Genomic DNA, 14,857 nt, shown 5'->3' with positions numbered 1-14,857 from the left:
GTTTATATTGTCCTTTGTTTATTTTAAAATTTGTGCAGTTACATTTTACAAATTAACCGTAGTCTTTTGATTTGGGGGATGTTAGAGGTAGAAGTTAGAGTAAATTATCGTAATGCAATAGAAATAACCCTAGATCATCTCAGTCAGATGAACATCTCTACAGCTCTTAAGAATCTGTAATGAGTGTGATTGAGCAATAACCTTTCTCAGAAGATTACACTGTTTGACACTAGCCACAGAGGTATATGTATGTGTAGTCATGTGTCACTTAACGATGGGGATATATTATAAAAAATTCGTCATTAGGCAATTTTTCATCTTTGTGCGAATATCACAAAGTGCACTTACACAAACCTAAATGGTATAGCCAACTACACACTTAGGCTAGATGGTATGGCCTATTGCTTCTAGGCTATAAGCCTGTGCAGCACGTTACTGTGCAAAACAACATGAGATTAAATTAAGCACAAGAGAAAATGGTGCAGTCAAGGGACATGGTAAACACGAGATGTATGAGGCTAATGCCGGTATAACATGGCAATCTGTTTTACAGCATACTTTTTTGTTAATAAGTAGAAAAAGTACACTCTAACACTAAGAAGTATAGTGTAGTAAATACATAAACCAGTAACATAGTCATTTATTATCATTATCAAGTATCGTAGACTGTATGTAATTTTATGTGATATACTTTTATACCATTGGCAGTACATGCCTAGACCAGCATCACCACAAACGTGAGTAATATGTCTGTTATGATGGCTACGATGTCACTAGGTGATAGGAATTTTTCAGCTCCATTATAATGTTTTGAGACTACCATTGTATATTCGTTCCGTCATTGACTGAAACATTATTTATGGGGCACATGACTGTATATATATATATATATCATATGTACATACCTTTTTTAAGTAGACCCATCTTGGGTTTACCAGATAATTCTTTAGAAGTTTTAAATTAAAGATTTCTAAATTGCAAAATATTTTCTTTAGAGAGCTTAACCTAAGATATAAATAAAATAAATAAAAAGATATAAAATAAAATTTTAATTTATGTATATATTTTTAGAATTGCTGGCCAATGAGTATTATATTTTATCTATTGCATCTTAACTGTATATGAATTATTCACATCCCAGAAAAGATAGCCTCGTGGTTAAATACATGGCCTCTGGAGTCAGTGCTAGATTCAAATCCCACTTCAACTACTTAATAACTGTGTGACCATAGACAAATTATCTGATTTCTTTGTATCAATATTCTCATTCGTGAAATGAAAATAACATTACCAATCTCATAAGGTCATTAAGATTAAATTAGTTAACAACTATAAAGTGCTTAACAATGCCTAACGCATGGTAAGAGGCTTTGTAAATGATATGATGATGATGATGATAACATAGCTGGCTGCCTATCTGTTGGACTCATCTGAAACGTATATTTTCTGAAACAATTAGTATAGCTCTGTTCCCCACTCCCATTTTTAATGATATTCTGTTGTAAAATAAAGTTATTTAAAAGAAAAAAAATCTATCACTCTTCTCAACAAGAATATGTTAAAAACATTTTGCATTTTCCTAAAGGATAGAAAAAATATTCCATCCCAATTCTCCTTTGTGACCCAGCATTTGTTCACATATGATAATATTTCTACAATTGTGCTGCATAAAGAATGTGTTTTGGCATAGAAACTGCATAATTTGGAGAGGTTTTTGTTGATAATCTTAAACAAAAACAGTCAAACTCATTTCAGTTCCACTGGAAACCCAAGGGGGGGAATTGTTTTTGCCAAATGAGAGAAAAGATGCCAGCTTTTGAATTAGGAAGTATTTTCAAGTGTTTATGTTGGGAAAATGGAAGAAAAAGAACATTTGACTTCAGTGAATTTTTGTCTAGTAAACATTTAAAGCCTCGGAAAACTATTTCCACTAAACTTTTATGATAAATAGTGGTTTGTATTTTATATAGCTTCTTACCATTTTCAAACATCTTTATATGAGTTATTTTATTGTATTTCTCCCTAACATATTTGTGAATTCGGTAGGGCAGGATTATAATCTACATTTTTGCAAATGAGAACATGCAAGTTCGGGTTAAGTATCTCTTGCAGGTCACACAGTGCAAGTGGAAGTGGCTGAACTAGGACCTAAACCCAGGTATTAGTACTTTCTCATAAATATCCTATAGAACTTTTTCTTACTATTGTTTGATTTTCCTTAGGTTTCAGATTTAATATTGATGATACTTGATTCTCAGTGATTGATTCACTTCTAAATTTGGAGGAGGCCTATTTTCCATTATCCAGAAATGTTATATGTTTGTGAATATCTCTACACATTAGCTTTTCCTGCTCTCTACTCTGTCCTACCTGTTGGCCAATCCACCTACTTATTAACACACCTTTGCTCCATTGAGCAGCAAAGGAAATTAAAATAGCCAACCTGTGACTTGTTAGCGGCTCTACCTAAGGTTTAGTAGTTAAGATTTCTGTGGGATTGAAAGAATTTAGTGATTTAGTTACAACAAATAATTAGAAATTGTCATAATCTGGAAATATTTTTTCCTTAGGTATAGGACTCAGAAATAGAATATCTGAGATGTACCTAATATTCATCTCTTTAGTGGAATACACATGACCGTATAGTATCCAGGTGTGAAGCTGGTGAAGCTTTCGGTTATTGTTTCAGTTCAGTGGTTCCTGGTCTGATTGATCGGAAAAGCTCAGGAAGCATGTTAAAAATAGTTTCCTGTCTCAGCCTCTGGAGACCCCGATGCAGCCAATTTAACTGTGTTTTTAAGAGTCTGTCTAGGTGATTATGATGCTTGCCCAGGTTGGAGAACCAGGTGTCCTGCACCTATTCGTGGCTTCCTCTGTAGTGAGGAGCAGGTAGGACTATTTTTTTGCTGATCTAAATTTATCTTTCTCATTATTTTATTAACCTCTTCATCATCTGAATTTCTTTTTATTTTAGATACAAAATACCTTGAAGGATAATGGCTAGCTCTTGACTTCCATGTGAATTATATAACTTTTGGTTATCCATGGCTAACCTTTAAATTCCAGGGTTTTCCCGCTTCATCTAAACAGTTAACAAAGTCATTCACTTATGTATTCATTTAGTAAACATTGAGTACCTACTATAAACTAGATATTGTGAGTGGCATTGGGCAAATATAAAATAAAAACATATATCCTGACTTCTCACAAACACATTATAATACAGTATATTGTAAAATATTCAGTGTATTGTACATATTTACAGTATTAGTAAATGTATGAAGGAGTCGTTTGGGTGGGTGCTTTAAGAGCATGAAAGAGAATCATTAAGTGAAGGAAGATATCACGAAGGAATCAGTCTTTCATCTTGATCTTAATGGATGATTTTATCAGAAGAAGACAAGGCATCAGAGCTTGCATGGACATGAAAGAAGCACAGCACATTCAAGGAACTGCAAGAAGTTTTGAATGGTTACAGTACAAGGGTATATGGTGAATTTGGGGCCCAAGATGATGGTGAAATGTATATTGAAATCACATTTTAACAGAAGGCCCTTCTTCATATACCTTACTATTAAATTTGAATTGTGTCCTTATGCCAAAAAAAAAAATTTAGGTGTTCAAATAATGCCATTTCATTCTCATGGTGTTAAACAGATATATCTGACATTCTGAAGGTCATGTTAAGACCAAGGGTAAGGGTTTCGGAGTCTCTATTTCTCTAGCCATTTCTCATCTTTCAGCGTATTTACTGAGCACTTACAAATTGAACACTATAGATCAGGGGTCTCCAACCCCTGAGAGACAGACCAGTATCAGTCCATGGCCTGTTAGAAACTGGGCTGCACAGCAGGAGGTGACTGGTGGGTGAGCGAAGCTTCATCTGTACTTGCAGCCGCTCCCCAGTGCCAGCATCACCACCTCAGCTCCACCTCAGATCATCAAGCTTTAAATTTTCATAGGAGCACTGTTCCCTGGTGCCAAAAAGGTTGCTGTAGATGACATAAAAAATAATTCTTAAATGTTCTCATTGAATTTTCAGTCTAGTTTAGCACATGACATAAGTGCTGGAAGAGATCACAGTAAAAAATATCATAAAGGGATTCATAATTGCTGAAGAGTCAATGAGTAATAAGAGTTCAAAAGATGAAGAAAACTAAAGCTGGTTATCTGTAAAGGCTTCATGAATACAGAGAAGGGACGTGAGTTCAGTCTGAAGAATGGGTTAGATTAGAATAGGTAGGAAAAGAGAAACGTAGTTTAAGTGGGAAAAAAAATTGGACAGTGGCATAAAGGTGTGGAAATAAAGGCAATGAAGTGTGTTTGAGGACAGCTCTTGCCTGGAGCTAGAGTTTCATGCAGGGGAGAATATCAGTGAGTATTAGCAATAAATATGGCTTCTAAAATGAAATGAAACCTGCAGGAAATCTAGTAAGAAAGGCTGTTCCTGAATTTACTTTTGATCCGTCTTAAAGATCTTCCATAAAACTCAAACCTCAGCTGAACTTTAAAAAATAAACATTTTGTAATAGTAGAGTTTTTCCTGGCATTAAGATACTTTCAAACACTAAAGTCATTGCCAGAGATTTTCCAGCTTAAACTCATGCTGTTTAAATGCATTGGAAAGAGCTTTAGTCTTTTATGTTTGGTTTAGAAGTTGTTTTCCTCGGCCCCGCCCCCTCCCCCAAGGAAAAAATAGAAAGTATAGCCATTGGACTTGTGTACACAAAGAGTGTAATTGTCACATCTTCATCTTCTCCATGTCTATGTGTCATTCATTGTTTGTCTATAGTCAGTGCATTTTAGAGGTAATTCCTTCTTGCCTTGGGACAAGAATGAAACTATATAGGTAAAGACCACCATAGCTCAGGCATCAAAGACTTATATAAAAACATTTCCCGATAAACTTAAAATCATTGTTATTTTATATCAGGTTTTCTAAGTAACTAGTTCGGCTTTAACTGGACTTTTCAAATGTTAATAAATAGTGCATAAAAATTGGAAGATGTATAGAAGTACTCACATGAAAGTAAAAATGAGATAACTTGGTAACATTTTTGTATATTTTATTGTAGTATTCCATGCATTTCTGCCAAGTTTCTTTTTTTTTTTTTTTTACAAATTCTGTATTTACTATAATGTTAATTCATACATATTTCTTTATTTTTCTAAAACGATGCATAAATGAATTTTTAAATGATCATCTAATGCTGCATTGATATACTACAGAGTAATTTGACCATTTCTTTGTGGTAGGACGTTTAGGTTGTTTCCTAAATGTGTGTGACTATTATATATTTAAACTGAAGAGAAACGTGTTTGCACCAAAGGTAGGTTATATGATCTGCTTATGCAATGTGCAAGCAGAAAACGGATGACAGAAGGGTTGTTCTTCCTTCCTTGTTTGTTTGTACCAGTACTCTCTATTATTTACATACATTTTAGCCTCTATGCCATTTTCAGAAGCTTTATTTGTCTCACTTACTTTTTGGTTTGGATAAGGTTTAAATATAAGATCCATCTGTGAAGCATATTGTATATTCACATTGAAGGCTAAAAATCCATTTTTAATTAAAACTTTATTCAGCACTCATAGTTCACTTTGTCCTGTTTTTATTATGAAACACTTCAGTCTTCTTCCTAAAACACATATGTCTTGTACATTTCAAGATGTTCCTTGTTGCTCATGCGGAGCTAGTTTCTTTATGCTGTCAGCTCACAGCCATATGTTCCGGCTGTTCATTTCACTTCCCTTTCTGGCATTTGTGTAGGCAACATCTTGCATGTAATGCAAGTTAGTTTATTCTTTTCTCTTTTATAGAACTTGTCAGAAGGTAAAATAGCAAACTGGAAACACTGAATAATTCTCTGGCTTGTTAGTTTATGTGTGATTATAAAGGATGTGACCTTAAATTCCTAATGTTTATAAGATATGAAGAGAAAATGTGTTCAGTGAGACCTGAAGTCTTACCAGATGTAAATAATTACCATTAAGATACTACTGGTGCTACTTGGCAATAGCATACATTATATAAATTAGATTTCTTTAGTATCGATTTTTAAACCAAATGTGAAGATGGGGGAGGGGGGAAAGCATAAAAATTAGACTATCCCTTTTATTTTTAGCAATACACTATCATGCTTTTATCTGAAAGTGTCTTTGCAGGATTGTCCACACCAAGTAAAAGTGATTTTTGAGATAACGTGTTGTACTTCAAGTTAGGTGTAGTCAGAGATGAACTAATGTAAAAAGTAGTAATGCTTAAGCTGAATTTGAATTAGTAGAGACAGTGAGACCTGATGGCATTAGAAAGTTTGCCTTTCTAAAAATTAAGAAAATTATTAGTCATGATAGGCTTTACATTTTCCATAGTAGAAAGTCCCAAAATAGTAAAACCTTTACTATCTGAACCCTAATGAGTTCTGAATTCCTGAATTTTTCAAAAAAAAATCTGTTATATTTTAATTAAAAGTTGGAACATCTTAAGTTTATCACTTATTTGCTAACCTTAAAACAGTGGATACTGAATATATCTCAAGGCATTCTCGATGACTCTGGTTTACCAACATGAACACCAGTCATTGTATCGGCCAGTGTAAATGCAGGACGGTTGAGGTTGAGGGGAGCCATTTATGCCTACGGTCTCACCTCCACGCTAATATGGCTCAGCTTTGCTTTATTTTTAGTGTTTACGCTACTTTGATATTTGTCCTTCCCTTGCTGACAATGGACACATCTCATTATTTCAGAACTTCTTTTTCCTTTTCAAATTTTTCTTTTTATGATTTAGAGTAGCCTTGGGGACCAGATTACCAATTTGATATGATTATATAAAAGAAGAACGAAAATGTCCTGTCAGGGACCATGTAAGTATTACTGTTATGTCATCAGCTTTGACTATTATGAGGAGGCTTTGTTTTCCTCTTATTCCATCTAGATGGATGAACTTGTTGTGTTCTAAGAGTGTAAGTATAAATGTTGACCATCTCTCCAAATTTAGTTAAACATTTAAGAAAAAAATTGCTTTGGCCTAATGTTCTAATTTCATATGTTTTAATATGAGAGAAACAAGTGCATTTAGACTACATTGAGATTTCTTTATGTGATAATTTACTATATCATACAACTTCCAAAATGATTAGAATGCATGTCTTTAATATAGTATCGCATAACCTATGATGCAAGATTTATCATTACCCCAGTACAGTCATTATGGTACATTTTATTTAAGCTCGTGGTATTTTTCTCTCTGAAATGGAAACCTTTCCTCAGAATGCAAATGAAAGAGCTAACATATAAAGTTTCGTATATTATGTGCAGTCATTTTGAAAAGGACTAATTAATTTTTTATTTCTTCAATGAATAGTCACTTTAATTTTAATAAATACATTCTGAATTATATCCTACACATTTATACAATTGATAAGAGCTTTTCTTTCCCTGAACTAAATCTTATAGAAATACACATCCAATAGATTGCTCTGGTAGGTCACAAAAGAATTGCTTTGAACTTTGCTGAGCACTTACGTGCTGGGCACAGTGCTAGATGCCATAGAGAGGGATCTAGAGATGAGTGAAACTCCATTCTGCTCTTGAGGAACTTAGAGTCCCAAGGAGAAAGGGACAAATGGATGGGTTACATTTCAACATGGAAGATAGTGTAAGTATAAACAAATCCAAGTATAGAGGATGAAGGAAAAGCAAAAAAAAAAAAAAGAGATAGGGTTTGGCGGGTCAAAGGGTCAAGGGCAGGAGAAAATGCTCCTTTCCCCTTCCCAAGGAAGAAGAGGAACACATGTTCCCACTCAATGTTAGGGATCCTAGAGTAGCGTTCATTAAACATTTTTGAATGCTGTTACTATTCTATCTTGGGAAAGAAAAAAAAAATATCCAGGTACAGAGTACTGTAGTCACAAAGGGAGAATATGGTCAATTCTGCTAGAGGAAGGATGGGTCCAGGGAAAATTTTATAAGCATTTGAGCCGGGCCTTAAACAATAACAGGATTTCAGTAGGCAGAGATGTACAGGATAGTGTAGGCAAAGAGAACAACTAGAACAAAGACAGAGTGGAATATTACTCAGCCATAAAATGAAATCCTTCCATTTGCAATGACACGGATGGACCTAGAGGTCATTATGCTGAGCGAAATAAGTCAGACAGAGAAAGATCAATACCATATGATTTCACTTATATGCGAAATCTAAGGAACAAAAAGAATAAATGAATCGAAATCAGACGCAAATGTAGAGGACAATCTGGTGACGGCCAGAGGAGAAGGAGGGCTGAGAGAAAGGTTTAAAGAAATACAAATTGGTAGTTGATAGATGGTCACTGGAATGCGGAGCACAGCATAGGGAACCCAGTTAGCATTAACGTAATGGCTAGGTGGAGAGCCAGAGGAGAGAAAGAGCAATTAGGGGGATCGTTTTATAAACTAGTGTCTACCCAATGTACTGTAGACTCGAAACTAATTTAAAAAATCAAAAAAAGTATAGTTCTCTGCAACTCACAGTTCTGATATATATAATATAATTTAGGCTTTAATTAACATTAATTAAAATTAATAATATTACATCATATACATAATAAATAATAATTTGTACATAGTAAGGCAAACAAAAGAATAGAAGAAGTTAAGGTAATAGAGACTATGTATCCTGCCCTAGTTAAAACCTGTGACATCTAGCAGAGGACAAGTTACAGTGCAGTTAGTAAGAACCCTGACTTAGTCCGATCAGCCTGGTTTGAGGCCTGTCAGTATCGTGCGCCAACTGCGTGAGTTGGTGGCAAGGGGTTGAATCATTCTATGCTTCTATGTCCTCATCTGAAAGGAAGAAAAGAAAAAAAAATGCCTATCCCCAGGGCTACCATGTAGCACTACTGTGAGAGGCATCATTCACATACATGGAAGTCTTACCTATCTCAGGTGGGTTGGGAGGATTTAAACAGGATAATACATAATAACAGTACAGTGGGTGGCACATAGTGCTCAATAAACACTAGCTACTGTTCATCAGGCAGCTACGATTTTAAACAATCCATTTAAAATCCCACTTATTTATAAAGGTTTATGCATCTCCATCCTTGTTAAGCAATCTATGTGTTGAGATTAGAGTACAATGCAAGGTGCACTTCGCTTAACTTGCTGGGCCTTGAATTTGTTGTGGAGGAAGAGTGTGCAAAGGTGGAAACAAACCCAGCAAAAGAAAACAAAACTAAATCCTTCGAAAAGGTGTTGAATGAGCAATTTTTTGTACCCAAATCTTGGTTAATTTGATTCATACCAATACATCTAAGTCTCAAATATATTTATTTTTATTAGTAAAGCCTGTCTTCTGTGGCCATTCAGTTTTTCCACTGGGAACTTTTAATAGCACAATTTTTGTGACCCTGAAGTTTGAAGAGGTTTGCTTTTTCTTCCCTTTTATATCCAGAAGCAAGTCTGTTTAGAATGGATTAGCTGATCACAACACCTGACTCAGAATGGAACAGCCGTGCATTTGCCTAAAGATTCAGAAATTTGGCTGGGGGACCACGATTCTTACCAGACTTCAGATGTCAGCAAACACTTCAGGGTTGCAGCAGAAAGAAGATAAAGCATAACAAGGCTTAATGGCTTTCGCCGTGGGGATCTCTGGGGCAGCTAACATGGAATTATTTGCTGAACACATGATAGTCTCTTTGTCACTTGTCCAACTGGATTCGTTGAAGCCTGTTAACATTCTCTTTTGTAAAACAGGAAATAGCCGTTAGCTACTCACCAGTACACGTGAGAATGCAGTGGTCTGGGGTTCAGTTAGGGTCTGTCTGCAGAGAGCCAGTCAGCATGGTTTGGGATGATAGTGGAGTCAAAGGAGCTTAGTTATCTATTCAGACCCCTTTCACAGGTTGGATTCCAACTCTGAGGCTGGAGTTTAGTGTGCAGGATGTTTATTCCGGAGTGGTCTGGATCTGTACCTGTGGGAGGAGGGATGCGGGAAGTTGAGCTGTGATGTAGGCCTGATCGCTGCCTTGGGCAGCCCCACGGGGCCTCTGGAGCTAAAATGGCCCATCAGAGTTGTCTGACTTTAGGCTGAAATGGCCATGCCTTTTTATACTTATTAGTCATTAGATATGGACTGCCTTTGGAGGGGTGGGACCTCGGGCAAGGTGACTCTGCCGCTGAGACAATCCTGATGGGGCTGACAGTTGCAGGCTGCCTCTGTACAGAACTGCCAGCAGCTGGGACAAGTCCTTCCTGTCCTCACCCCCGCGCCTCCGCCCCTCAGCGTTCTACTGTAACATATGTGGTCCAAACCAGTTCCCAGAGGACTGACTAGACAGAGAGAAACTTCACTCTCTCCTTTCCCTGCTTCCTCCAGTAAACAGTCTAGAGTAACGCACTATCCCAAAATTACTTACACCACTGGGCAATACCGCCAACCACGACACAAAAACACAAATCTAACACTAGTCTTTTGAGATGGGCTGTATGTGTCCCAAGCAGCAATTATAAGGAAGTTTTACAGCCCTGATCTCTTCACCAAGCTCTACATCCACAGATACAAATAACCTACTATTGGGCAATTCCAGTAAGATATCTCACAGGTATCTCAACATCAGTGTGCTCGAATCTGAACTCATCATTTTACTATACGTGCTTGAGCATATATCTATCCATCCACCAATCTTATTTTTTATTGTGGTAAAATATATATAACAATATAATTTTAATCATTTGAATGTATACAATTCCATGGCATTAAACACATCCACAATGCTGTATACTCATCAATACTATCCATACTCAAAACTTTTTCATCATCCCCAACATAAACTCTGTACCCATTAAACAATATGTCCCCCATCCCCCGAACCCCACCCCATAACTTCTATTCTACCTTCTGTCTCTGTGAATTTTCCTATTCTAGGTACTTCATATAAGTGGAATCATACACTATTTCGTACTACGTCTGGTTTATTTATTATTTAAGCATAATGTTTTCAGGTCCATCCATATTGCAGTATACATCAAAATTTCATACCTTTTTATGGCTGAATAATATTCCTTATGTATATATACATTTTGGTTATCCATTCATCTGTTGATGGACTCTTCCTTATTTCCTTCCAGTGATACCTCCACAACCTCATAATTGCCATTCCTTAGCAGCCTCCAGCCCTTTGTTCTCTGTCAGTTGCCATAATGACCTTTCTAAAATGAACAGTAAGGTGCTCCCTGGATATATTCATTGCCCTTACTCGCCCTCCCCAAACCTATCCCATTCTGAGCTACATCGTGGTGGCCAGTTCCTAGTGGCATTCTTTGTGCTAAGGATTGCCTCTACTTCTCCAAGCTGATCTGCTTTCTGCCCTTACACACCTGATGCTTCGGCCACACCAAATATCTCTACCCCAGACAGACCATGCCCTTTTACTTACTTGTCTTGCTTTATACTGTTTCTTCTGCCTAGAATATAATTCATTCCATTTTTCCACCCAGAAATTTATACTCACCCTTCAAATTTTGAGTTAAACGTCATATCTGTGAAGCTCTCCCCAACCCCACCAGGTAATTTGTTTTCCCCAAATATTTTGTTCCTACCTCTAATTTCAGTTCTTATCACAACGTACTGCAATGACTTGCTTTCTTGCCTGCCTTTTTTAAATTAGATTGGCCTTTGCTTGGACTGTACATTTTTTTTGCATGTTTGTTCCATGTGCCTGGATACTAGTAACATTCATAAAGAATGCTGCAAATGAGAGTAGCATGATGAGGAGGGGCCTAAAGGTGGAATCAGAATTCAGGTTCAAGGACCAACCCCACTACTGAGTGGCAGGTCTCAGGCACATCACTTCACCTCTCTGAGTCTGTTCCTTCACTTGTAAATAATTCAACATCCTAGAGTGGTATGGAGAACTAAATGAGATAATTGATGTGGAAATGCTCTTTATAAAATAATGTGAGCGTTTTAAAAAAAGTATCCGTATTATTAGTCTTCATGTACTTTTCTTCCCAGATAAATTTACACTCCTACAAGGAGCTCCCAGTTTTGTGAATTATTTCCTTAAAAATAAATAACGAATAGTCGGGGTGTAATTTTGGAGCAGATAATTCGTTTGAGTTGTTTTTACATTTGGTTTGTTTGTGTAAATGTTTAGAAATACAGGGATGCAGAGTTAGGCAGTAAAAGAAAGAACTCTCTAATCATCAGTGTAGTCCAGTGGTGAATGCTCTGTCTCGGCAGGAAGTAAGTTCCCCATCCTTGGAGGTGTATAAGCAGAGGCTGGCTAACCTTACCTGTCAGGGGGGCCATTCAGAGAAATTCGGACCTGGACTGAGGAAGGTGAACTAACTGACACCCGAGGTTCCTTTCCATTCCGAATTGTATTCTAAAATTTACATACAAACCATACTGAGAGACAGACCAAAGCTTGTGTATTCTATTCAGAGGATAAAGTATAATGGTGTTTTCTTTTTTTTCTTCTTTAAATGAAAGTTGTATATTTTATGTAATATTTTAGATCACAGTAAATAAAATCTGACATTTCTACTTTGTGAGTTCTGGCTAAAGCTGAGATTTGATTTTGAAATATGAAAGTAAACTGTAACTAGCTCAATTTAAGTCTCTAGGATTTATATTTATATATAACCTTTAGAGTGCTCCCAACTTTTCACCCTGGAGAAAAGAAGAAATTACAGTAACCTGACGTAGGGCTGGAAATCCGGAGAGACAGTAGTTCTAGGTTAATGGAAAACCAACACTTTTGCCTGGGCTTCTAAGCGGTGGCCACCTCCTTCTAACCGATGTGAACTCTCACACCCTGGGACGGAGCTACGGGTCTCACATGTTAAATTGAGTGCTTTTGTGGTCCCAGCTCAATTGCAAATCACTCTTAAAAACACTTCTTCATGGTATTTTTAAGAGCACTCTTTGTTTTTAAACATCGTCCTTTCACAGTCTAAAGCTACTTCTTAATGTTATTATTGCTCATGGCAAACTCATTTCAAATCTCGAAAACTACTTTTCGGTGTTTTTCTATTTGTGCTGTTTCCACTCAAGTACGCTGGCATGTGGCATGCGGCCTGCCCTCTACTACCACCCACCCCCTGCCCCAACGAGACAAGTGTGGAAACGAATCAGAAGCACACAACGTCAGCATTAGATTGCTCCCTAGACCTCATCTCAACTAATTCAAACCTTTGCACCTCTTAGTAAGGGTGACAGCTCCCTAGACCTCATCTCAACTAATTCAAACCTTTCGTCACCCTCTTAGTAAGGGTGACGAAACTGAGGTATGAGGGTAGGGAGTGTCACAAAGCAATTTGTAGCAAAACTAAGCTAGGACACGAGCACCTTCAAATCTTAGAAGACTCTCCGAGTTTGGTGTCCCCAGAAGCAGTACGTGAAACCAGATGCAAGTCCAGTAGTTTATTTGGGAGGCTGTCCCAGGAAACACCAGCAGGAGAGTGGGGGAGTGAGACAGGGAAGGGATGGAAGCTATGTAAGATGTGGTAGTGAGCCGGTTAACTCTAGGCGACTGCGGCTCAGTCATCCAAGAACCTCTGGAAATGGTTCAGAGCAAGCCTCTGGGTTGTCCCAGGTAAGGGACAAGGAACTAGCAGTGCTCATCTACCAACTCTTATTTGTCACTGGTTGAGGCCTTGAATATCCCAGCACTTCCAGCCTGTTCTATACAGGGGGCTAAGCATTTTTTTTTTTTTTTTTGCCTCCAGAGAAAGTCTTCAGGAGAGAGTTGCAGGGGCTTTCGGCGGGAAGCGAACAACAAACAGGACCTGTGAGTGCCTAGGGACATCATGGGTGGGACAGTGACAGCCTCTGCTGTAGTGGTCAAATGCTCATTCTGTCCTCTCCCTGGTCAGTAAACCTCACGACCTCAGAGGCAAGAGGCTAACAAAACATGATTTGTAAGGGGAAATTAAATGTATAGGGTTGGTATTTGTAAATTATTTGTAAATACCTTATTTTACTCTGCATGCACTTTTGTACCTTAACCACCTTTGCACATGCTGTCCCTCTTCTTTGTATGACTTCTGCTAGAAAACTCCTATTCCTCCTCCAAAGTTCCACTCCAATATAAACTTTTCTGTTATGTCCTTTCCTAATTCCTCAAGAAATAATTGCTCCCCGCCTCCCCCCGCCCCACTCATCCCCCATTTTGGCTGTGACAGCACATTGTGCTAGGTATAAAATATTATGACTATGTAGTGTCATGCCTCCTTATGTGCCCATCTCACCTGCTAGTAATAGTAGTAATAATAGCTAATGTTTATTGAGTGCTTTAATTATGTGCCAGATACTATTTTAAAAACTTTACATGAATTAACTCATTTAATCCTCTAACGACTCTGTTAAGTAGCTACAATTACCATCTCCATTGTGTAGAATAGAAGCTGAGAGAGAGGTTAAGCTACTTGCCCTCTGGTCAGTAAGTGGCAGAGCGAAGATTATTTCCAAAAGTTCAGATTTCTAACTCCCTGCTCTTGACCACCGCATAGAACAGCGTGGCTTTGGCTGGGGTAAAGACGGGAGACCAAGGGCTGAACCTTGGGAGGTCTTTCTAGCAGGGCCTCATGCCAGGCTAGGAAACATTGTCTGCAGAGAACCTTAAACAGGTAGATGATACAAGATTTGCATTTTACAAAGATCATTCTCACTACAGAGCATAGAGTGAACTGGAAGGGGAGAGACTGAGAACAGAGATAACAGTCAAGAGACTGGTGTGATAATTCAGGTAAGAGACGGTGAAGTCCCAAGTTTAGCATAGAAACTCCTCCCTGAGCTGACCTCTGCTGACCTCCCAGCCACTGCACCAGCCACTCCCCAACATGGCAGGGCTACCACTCACAGCA

This window comes from Pteropus alecto, unplaced genomic scaffold, assembly GCF_000325575.1.
Source record: "Pteropus alecto unplaced genomic scaffold, ASM32557v1 scaffold25, whole genome shotgun sequence".
NCBI lineage: Eukaryota > Metazoa > Chordata > Mammalia > Chiroptera > Pteropodidae > Pteropus > Pteropus alecto.
The sequence above is the reverse complement of the archived record's forward strand: the minus strand, read 5'-3'. Positions refer to the sequence as shown.